Genomic DNA, 10,693 nt, shown 5'->3' with positions numbered 1-10,693 from the left:
AAGAGGTTACTGAAATCAAAGGCTTTACTTTAAACTATGAAAACAGCCTAGTACTCAATGGCTCAACGATGAATAATATCATACATGATCCCTCTAAGAAAAAATCACCTTACAGTATGATCAAATAGGTCGCGATGTCCACACTAAAGACATAGTGACGAGGAAAAGGGTGTCGAAGACATTCAAGATGGATTACAAGAAGCGAAAGATTGTACATAATGATGATTTTATGGATACCCTGCCTCTAGGCTACAAGGCCTCTTAGATTGTTGTTAATAGTGTGTCACACGTCGAAATCTCTTTATTCACAGTTGAACACTCATAGAGTACAGACGTACCAAGATGTGGTCTGTAAATATTATAAATCAGCGAGAAATTAAAAAATTCAATGCTCATCAGTGCACTTTCCCAACTGTGTTGTGAAAACTATATAGGTGGCGCTCTTAATCACGACTCTTTGAAAAATAAATTAGAGTCTGCTCTTAACGATATAAAAAAGCAAATTGGCTAGAAAAAGGGTGACAGAATCCGTATTGTGGCTTTAAATGACAATTTCAATCATCCTATTTCGACAACAACTAGTGCAGATGTCAATATGACAAAGTTACTAGAACAAATTGAAAATGTAACCAGTTCCAATGCTTACATACAGCTTAAAGATACGAAATTCGACATTCAAATCTTAAAAATACCTCGTTAATTACTTTTTATGTAAAAATGAATTGCTTTGAAAATTATCATTCAAACTTTGTACAATATTCAAAATTTCAGAATGTTATCTTATTTTCATTGTTAAAAATTGGCTATTACTTAAAGTTTAGCAATGTTAATATCTGCGTTAATTTACAGAGCTACTGTATTTTTTTGTATGTTTTCATGCTTCCCCTTTCACGTTTTTACTTACGAAGAATATTTGCATGTTTCGGTGTAAAAAATGCTTTAATCTTTGATACACTGTAATACAATATGAGTCAGCATTATTAGTCAGTGGTAGACTACCCCAAAGTAGTAGCCATTGAACTAAGTTCTGGTCAACGTTGTGTATAATAAACATCTTAACAGATGCTCGTTCAAATCACCAAAAGATATCTGTTACGAGTCACTGGCAAATTAATGAACCGTTCTTATTAAGTTAAGATCTAATGTTCGTGTAGCATCCTGATACAAAAGATACTCAACAGATCACTAAAAGATATTTAATGAGCCATACACTGTTTATATGTAATTTCTAAATAAACAAAGCGTGGATGGTAACAAAAATACTTACGACGTAGGCCTGTCTTATGTCTTTGTATGCTCTGTTTATTGAGACATATGGCGGGGAATCTTAACGAGACCTTAAAACAATCTCCAATACGCTAATATTCTATGACATATTCTTGAATATGTCACATAATGTTGACTTATTGCCTCCTGGGTAGGTCTTGGAAAGAGATGTAAACATTTTATTTTATTGCACAACCTTTGTGTATTTTTTCAATAGTTTTTGAAATAAATATTTTTTCTACTCATGTAAATTTTAATAACACCATGTATACGCACGTTGTCGTAAACAGATTAGAGATCGCTATCTAACCGACGGTAAACAATAATTTTCGGGTTTTTTGAACGCCTATACCAATTTTTCGATTTTCGATGTTTAAATGGTAAATATTACAAAATATGCCTCACAAAAATATCACTGAAAATTTTACACAAGTTTTACTGATAATTATGATATAAAATTAACAAACCTAGTTAATAAGTAAAATACGATATATGTATCTGTTTTTCGGTGACTAAGCTATCCCATTAATTAATCACGCAGATGCATTTTTGCGATATTATATTAGCTGTATAATATTTCCTATTTAACACGTGTTTTTTTATGTAAATATACATCAAGCAATACGCTTTATTTGTTTAGAAAACTAACAATGGTAACTTAATAGGTACCATTTATCGTCTCAACTTCATTATTGCTGTATATCGATGTTCTTATACAATATTTACCTTTAGTGATATACTGTGTGATTAGAATACCCTTACTTAACATCGACGTTGCTCTTATGACTTACTAAAATCTTGATGTATTTGGTTAAAGATTATGCTCTACTATAAGTTTTTTGCTTCGTTTAAAACTTTTTTTTTACAATTTATTTTTGACGTGACAACGTCTTAAATTAGGTTGTGGCTCGGAGTCATTCATGAAAAAGTGTAACGCTCGCTCACGTCTGTTACAGTGAGTCACCGAACGAGAGAGAGGCCCGCCGGACCGGCGAATGCCTTGCGTCTCTCTCCCACTCAAACATGATCGGTCCGCTGCGCGCGCAGCACTAGAGAATTAGGCGCGTTGAATCGGTGCGTGCTTCCGTGCTTGTGTCTCTGTCTTTCTCGAGCGTTCTTGGCGTTCAAGGCACATTACAGCAGAAACACTTCCTTTCATTTCATATTTCTCCTATCATCGTCCTATCCTCAACAAAATCACTCAAATAGAAATTAGTTAAGTTTACATGTACAATGTTTTAGTAAACAAAATATATTTCTATAGTTAAAATTTGTGCAATTCTTATTTTCATTCAATCCCTTGTTCCTATTGTGCAATTTAATAATATTCATATCAATAAATATTCTACCGAGAAAAAGACGTTGTCACGTAAAATATTCGCCCGTAAAACCGACTTTACAGGCAACCGATTTTTTTCGATTATTCAATATTCGCAATACTTTGTGGTGATATACACATATTATTGTCAGATTATGTTAAACGGCTATGTAGCTGAGAGATGTGCTTTGGTGCGGGATTTGGAGACCTATCACAGTCCACTTTAACAAGTAATATCGAATTAATAATCAAGATGCTTTTTTACATTTTTATCCATTTATTTGTGCATCTCTCTCCCCTTTTGATGACGTAAGTGGAAATGTTCATCATCCTCTTATGAAAACTTTTAGTATTAAACGCTTGATTTATACAATGTAAACCTTTTATATCAGTATTATGTTAAATGGCTTTACGTCTATACCATTTTACACTATGTTGAACGGTACCATTATTATTATATACACATGTTCGACCCCTCGTAAAACACCTAAGTATTTAATGCGCGAAACGGTTGCGCCTACGGTTCAAGCTGGTCGATCCTCTAGCGTTCAATGTCAATGCATCATGCGCGAAAGCGGTGGTGCGTACAGTTCATGCCGTTTCAGACCTTTCGTTGCTAGCGTTCTTTTTTTATATCCATTATTACCCGCTTATATCAATTGGTTACCTAGCTGTGTGGCTAGCGTGTGTACCTTTGGTGCTGCTGGTCCCGGGTTCGAGTCCTACACACGTTAGAATTTTTTATTTAATAGTAATTAATAATTTAATAATTTGGATTAAAATTGTCTTAGATATTGGATAATAGTTGAAATACAAAAATAATATGTAAATTAATTCATAATAAAAATAACTAATTACTGGCGGTGACGGTGCCCGGTCAAACTATGACGTCATCACGGGGCGTGACCGGAGCGCGGACGGGGCTTGTGCCGTCAGGGGTCAAAGGTCAAAGTGGGGTGAAGCGAGTACCTACTTCTACTTTAACGCCAAGCAGATATTGAGGTAAGTTGATCACTAATAACTTCACAAAGAGTGGTTAAATTTTGAAAACTTGTACTCACTTAATTTGAACTATTTTGGAGAGTCAAAATAAACACACCGTTCCGATATACTATCAGGACCGGCCTCCTAAATTTGTTATTGTAATGTGATTTTAAATATATTTTACAACTTTGTAATTTTATTATATTTCATTATTATTAATAGATATTGAAAATTATATGAAAATAATTAAAATATGAAAAATTAGGTATCATCATCATATCGGTAGCTCGACAACCCTTTCTGGGTCCTGGCTTGTTTTAGGATTTTCCGCCATTCTGTTCTGTTTCTTGCTTTGTTTTTCCAGTTGGTAATCTTAAGTGTTTTCAGATCTTGTTCCACTTGTTCCATGTATCTAAGTTTGGGTCTTCCCTTTGACCTTCTCCCTACGGGTGTATGCCTCATTATATGTTTTGGGGTTTCAGTCTCCAACATCCATTCAACATGGCCCATCCAGCGCAGACGTCCGATCTTTATGGATGTTATGACCTCGTGTTCATTGTATGTTGTGTATAGTTCAAAATTATATCTTCTGCGCCATATGTCATTTTCTTCCCCCTTATATATGTGTCTAAGGATTTCTCGTTCAAACGTACCTAATAGGTTCTCATCACTTTTCGACATTGTCCATGTCTCTGATCCATATACAAGGACCGGTTTTATCAGAGTCTTGTAAATAGCCAACATGACACTGCTATTAGAAAAAATAGATGGAAAACCGTTCTTCATTCATATGCAGTTGCATAAATACACGGGAAAAAATAAAAAAAATAGGATTTTCGTATTTTGGGCATGTTTTGGTCTGAAAATGACAAATCTAATCGTTCTATTAGAAATAACAAAAAAATATATGAAAAACCGTTATTTATTGAAATACAGTTGAGATTATGTGTTAACCCATGGTTTTTCCATGGGTTTCCATCCCATTTCCGCATCGAAAATAAAAATAACGGAATAAACTTTTAAGTTAAAAACTTTTACTTTAACTTAAAAATTTTTTACGGATATTACGGAGAGAAAATGACAAATCTAACTCCGCCACTTAAAATTACTGACACAACCTAAAATTTTTTGAAAAATTCAAATATTTTTCCTAAGCTCAATTTTGATCCAAAAAATCTAAAAAATCAAAGAATTTTTGGGCATTAAAATGTATTTTCGTGAATTTTTTCAGATTTTTCTTTAAACAAAGGACCGCTACGGAAACTTTTTTCGTTCGAAAAAACACATTTTTTGCTATAGCGGTACAGAGGGCCACCTAAAGGGAGGGAGCTAAAAATTTGGCAGATTTTACCATCTTATCCCGCTAAATTTTGTTGATTTTGAAGGTGTTTCCAGTAATATGGCCAGTTTTACTGACGTTTGACGGATTAATGTATTTTATATTGACTTCAGGACTCTAAGAATGAACCTATAATATAATCCAATGGTACCCTTATTGTACCTGTATAGGACCTATTATGCTTAAACAGGGATAATTACTGCGTCAGCGCTTAGTTCTTATTATATCACTTAATGCATTGATGTCAAAAATAAATAAAAGATTCATTTTATAAAGATACATTTAATCATCATTCTCAACTGTGACCATAATGTATGTAGATTCATTTAACACATTAAACTAAAAAGGGACATTCAAGTATGAAGTTTAATATTTAAAACTCTACAAACTACGTTAAAATATGTACATAAAATTAACTATTGTCACAATCTGTATATCAACATAAGTCTGTGCAGAACTAATACATAATAAATACATTTTACTTAAATCCAATTGAGCATTGTAAAAAGCCCATTTATAATAAAAAGTAAGAAAAAAAGGATACAAAATAGAACTAAATTTGTAATATTTTTTAATAAAATAAAAGGACACAACCTTTTTAAAACATAAAATCAAAATGATCGGTAAGCAGCCAAATATATACTAAATTATTAAAAGACTAGAGTGATATACGTAAAAAATGAAAAATCTCATAAATTTTACTTATTTGTACAAACGCTTTCCACTTCCTTTAAAATTTTGTTGTAGTTGGACGTGATTTTCAGTAAAACTAATAATAACATTAAGCAAAAAATATTCCAATAGCACCTATTTCAATTATTAAAATTATTTGAATAGGCAAAGAGATTTATATTTTAAACCGCAATTCATACCATTTACTGCTATTTCTCTTTAATATAACCCGTATTTTTGTAATTTGAGAAATTTACTGTATATTAAATATTTTATTTGTTTCGAAATACTGTAAAATTTATCAGATTTTCGAAATATTTGTATACGATGGCGTCTAATACTTGAGAGTAAGGGAAAATAGTCGTTCCAAAGATTTTGCGTTTAAAATTAATGGTTATTAGCCATTGATATCAAGTTTGTTGCGAAAATGGACCCTAACACGGATTTTATGACAGATAAGTAAAAATGCTCTGTTTTTTTAAATTGTGTTGGTTAGAAGTTGATATATATATATATATATATATATATATATATATATATATATATATATATATATATATATATATATATATATATATATATATATATATATATATATATTTATATATATATATTTATATTTATATATATATATATATATATATATATATATATATATATATATATATTTATATATATATTTATATTTATATATATATATATATATATATATATATATATATATATATATATATTTCCCACATTGTGTTTTAAGTTAGTTAAAATTTTAGCTCTATAAAAAATCTTTGTGTTCATTTGAGTTTCATTGAAACAACCTTTTAATATTTTCGTTGTTTTCAATATTTTGTTTTGTTAATCTGTTTGAAAACTTTCCGACAACATTGTTTTATCGAATTCTAAGTTCCTTCTGGTAAAAGGAACATCTAAAAATTAGTCAATGAAATTAATTGGTCTGTTAGTCTGGTAGTTTCTAACAATTTAATAAAGACGTTTAATGTGCCCTACTGTTATGAATTGTACTGACTATGACTTTCGATTAAGTATACTATTTCTTCAATATTTTAAATATCTATAAATTACAAGAATTACTACAATTAGGTAGTACCGTATCATAAACGTTTACGTGAAAAATCAAAATCGTAGTTATTTTTGTGATTATGGCAGTAAAAACATTTTAAACAATGAAAATGAATATGTCTTTATTGATCTTATTAATAAAGAGTTTTAAAGTCAAACTAGTAGGCCAGATTGATATTAACAACCACTAATTATCACTTGTACATTATAACAGACTGTATACGATTAATATTTGTTATTCTGATTTTTTTCCATGAATATGTCCATATAAATTTAAGTATTAAAAATGAAACAAAAAATTATCAGCCAATAGGTATCTAAAACTTTATGGCAGTGACTATATTAAGACTGTAAACTCGGTAGTAATCCTTTAATCTTAATGGTATCTAACTTCTAACCATTTTTTAAAATGATTTAATATGTAGATTTAAACTATTAAACATTATATTCAGCAGCTGAAATTGCACCAAGCGCTTTAACTAAATAATAATATACAACCTAAAAGTAATATTACAAGCAATGGATAGTAATACAGATTAGAGCCGATTAAACGGCATATATACATACAGCTGTCATAATTTTATTATCTATTTTTGATCAATATACAAGTTTATATATAAAAAAAATTGAGCAGGTTTTTTTTTATCAAGTGTCTCAAAATTTTCCAAATATTATTTTTGGTTTTGTTTCTTTACTTAAAACATATAGTGTACTTTTAATAAACCCTTCATTCCAAATATCTGTCAACATGAATGTTATTTTGTACGTCACATTAAAATAGTATAAATTATACACCACTATATACCTTCCGTTAAAATTAATAAAGTCAACATTTTTCAAACTGTATAGAATTTATTTATTTGCGTGTGTTAGATTAGTGACAGATAAAGATTTACATTATCCAGAGAACACATCTATAAATATTGTCACAAATAATATGATAAGATCAAATAATCCCACATCTTTAGATGTTTTAGTTGATTTGGAGTAAAAAAGAGGTAAATGTGTGATTTATGTTAGAAGATACCTTGATATGTTTATCATTTGATAAGCTCTAATAGTGGTTAAAGGCAATATAAAAATATTTTGTTTAATTTCACAAATAGAAATAAAAATGAGATTCTTAGTCAATCTCAGACTATTAGATTTTCAACAGTAAATGTATATATATATATATATATATATATATATATATATATATATATATATATATATATATATATATATATATATATATATATATATATATATATTATATATATATAATATATATATATATATATATATATATATATATATATATATATATATATATATATATATATATATATATATATATATATATATATTCTGGAATATACCTATGTAGTATTAAATAAAAAAACAATTATAGTAAAAGATTACATACACTAAAATGACAAGACTGAATAAAGTGAACGATGTTTATAATTTTTGAGACACTAACAAAAAACAATATATTGTATTACATACTGAATACGTTAATTTAAATAACGAATAATGCATGGCAGATATGCTTAAATAACAAATTGCAATTTTTACAAAACATACTACTTTCAAAATTTTCGCAATCAACATTTTAACTACTATATAACCATCATGACAATAATTAATACAGATATAAAACAAAAGACCAAATTATTACCATGATAGTTTTTGTTTTAAAATTCATAATTGGGCTCCATTTGCAAATTATTATTAAAAGTTAGTTTCACAACCGATGTATCTACTAGGGATTATAAATCCTTACGAGATATACTTAATTCAATATCAACTTTATTAGAAATCGAACACACCTTTTTATTAAAATGTATGGGCATTGCGACCATGTAAGCTGTATGACATGGACATGGATGTGTGGACGGTTATGTGGGTGACTATGGATTAGGAGAACGAAACGAACGAGGAGACCGTATGGTACAATTTTGTCAAGCGGAGGAGTTAGTAGTTGCTAACACTCTTTTCAAGTTACCTAACAGAAGACTGTACACATGGAAATCTCCGAGTGACACCAAAGGCAGAGTAGTCAGAAATCAAATTGACTTTGTCCTTATTAGACAAAGATTCCGCAACTCTATACTCTCAGCTAAAACCTACCCAGGAGCAGATATAGGCTCGGATCACAATCCTGTAGTAGTCACATTAAGAATAAAACTAAAGATCATTCAAAAACACATACAGAAACAAATTGACGTGAGAAGACTGAGTGAACAACATATAAAAGAGAAAACAATAGTGAACATCAAAGAAAATTTACAAAATATAGAGAAACTGAATAGAAATACTGATAACATAGACCAAAAATGGGAAAATATTAAACATGCCGTAATGCTGGCAGGGAGAGAAAATTTAACACCGAAAGAGAGGAAACATAAAGAATGGATGAATGAGGAAATACTACAGTTGATGTGTGAAAGAAGGGTACACAAAACAAATAACCCGATAAGATACAAAGAAACAGATAAACTGATAAAAAAGAAAATAAGAGAAGCTAGAGAAAGATGGCTAAGTGAGCAATGCCAGGAGTTGGAACAACTGGAGCGAAAATATGACTTTTTTAATGTACACAAAAAGATTAAAGAAATGACAGGAAGGAGAAGAACAACACAGATAGGACAGATCAAAGATACAGATGGTATACTCATAACAGATTTACAACAAAAAATGAATCGATGGACAGAATACATATCACAACTTTTTGATGACAAAGATAGACAAGAAATCTCAAACGAATATACAGATGATACAGGGCCTGATATAATCAGAGAAGAAATAGATTATGCAATCAAACAAGCGAAAAGTGGTAAGGCCCCCGGTCCTGATGAAATTCCCGTAGAACTGCTCAAACTTATGGACGATGAATCTATTAAAATACTCCTAGATCTATTTAACACAATATATAGAACTGGAATAATACCTAGGGAATGGCTCCGTTCGACCTTTATACTACTGCCAAAAAAGGCAAATACAAGGGAATGCAGCGAATATCGTACGATAGCTTTGATGAGTCATGCTCTAAAACTGTTTCTGAAAATAATCCATAATAGGATCTATAGGAAATTAGACGCAGACATCAGTAACACTCAGATGGGATTCAGAAAAGGGCTGGGTACAAGGGAGGCTCTGTTTGCAATGAACGTTCTCTCACAGAGATGCTTAGACATGAACCAAGAAATTTACACCTGCTTTATTGATTTCGAAAAGGCCTTTGACAAAGTACAACATGAACCACTAAGACAAATTCTAATAAAGAAAAATATAGACAGCCGAGATATTCGAATTATATGCAACCTATATTGGAATCAAACAGCAAATGTGAAGGTTGAGGGTAGGCTAACAGAAGAAATTCAAATCCGTCGAGGAGTCCGGCAGGGATGCATCTTGTCGCCACTTTTGTTTAATCTGTATAGTGAAGCTATTTGTGAACAAGCACTCGAGGAAGAAGATCTTGGACTGATAATAAATGGTGAGACGATCAACAATATAAGGTATGCTGACGATACGGTTCTCCTAACGGGAACGCTAGTAGAACTACAACATCTCGTTCAAAGTCTCAATATATATTGTAACAGTTACGGCTTGAAAATTAATTTGAAAAAAACTAAATTTATGGTAATCACGAAATCCAAGAACATCAGAGCTAATCTTGTAATAGACAATACAACGATTGAGCGTGTGTCCTGTTATAAATATCTAGGTGCTTGGATCACAGACGATACTGATCAAACAAAAGAGATTAGATGTAGAATAGAAATCGCTAGATCAGTCTTTAATAGAATGCGCAAACTCTTTTGCAATCGTGATATCAACATAAAGTTACGAATACGAATGCTGCGGTGTTATGTCTTTTCTACCCTGTTGTATGGAGTAGAGGCTTGGACACTAAAACAGTTGACCACAAAAAACATCGAAGCTTTCGAGATGTGGTGCTATAGGCGCATTCTCAGAATATCATGGATGGACCGCGTCACTAACACGCAAGTACTCCAAACTTTAGACAAAAGATGCGAAATTCTAAA

General features: G+C 30.8%; 1 long non-coding RNA gene across 1 annotated transcript in view; it reads left to right on the top strand.

The window, feature by feature from the left end:
• The first annotated feature begins 3,261 nt into the window (after positions 1 to 3,261).
• LOC140447705 (uncharacterized) overlaps positions 3,262 to 10,693 on the top strand; it is a 96,357-nt gene continuing 88,925 nt past the window's right edge. The window contains exon 1 of the long non-coding RNA XR_011951625.1: positions 3,262 to 3,586. This is a non-coding gene — a long non-coding RNA (uncharacterized lncRNA). The remainder of the gene's footprint in view (positions 3,587 to 10,693) is intronic.

Source organism: Diabrotica undecimpunctata, chromosome 8 (genome assembly GCF_040954645.1).
Source record: "Diabrotica undecimpunctata isolate CICGRU chromosome 8, icDiaUnde3, whole genome shotgun sequence".
NCBI lineage: Eukaryota > Metazoa > Arthropoda > Insecta > Coleoptera > Chrysomelidae > Diabrotica > Diabrotica undecimpunctata.
Note: the sequence above shows the minus strand (reverse complement) of the source record. Positions and strands in the feature narration are given on the sequence as shown.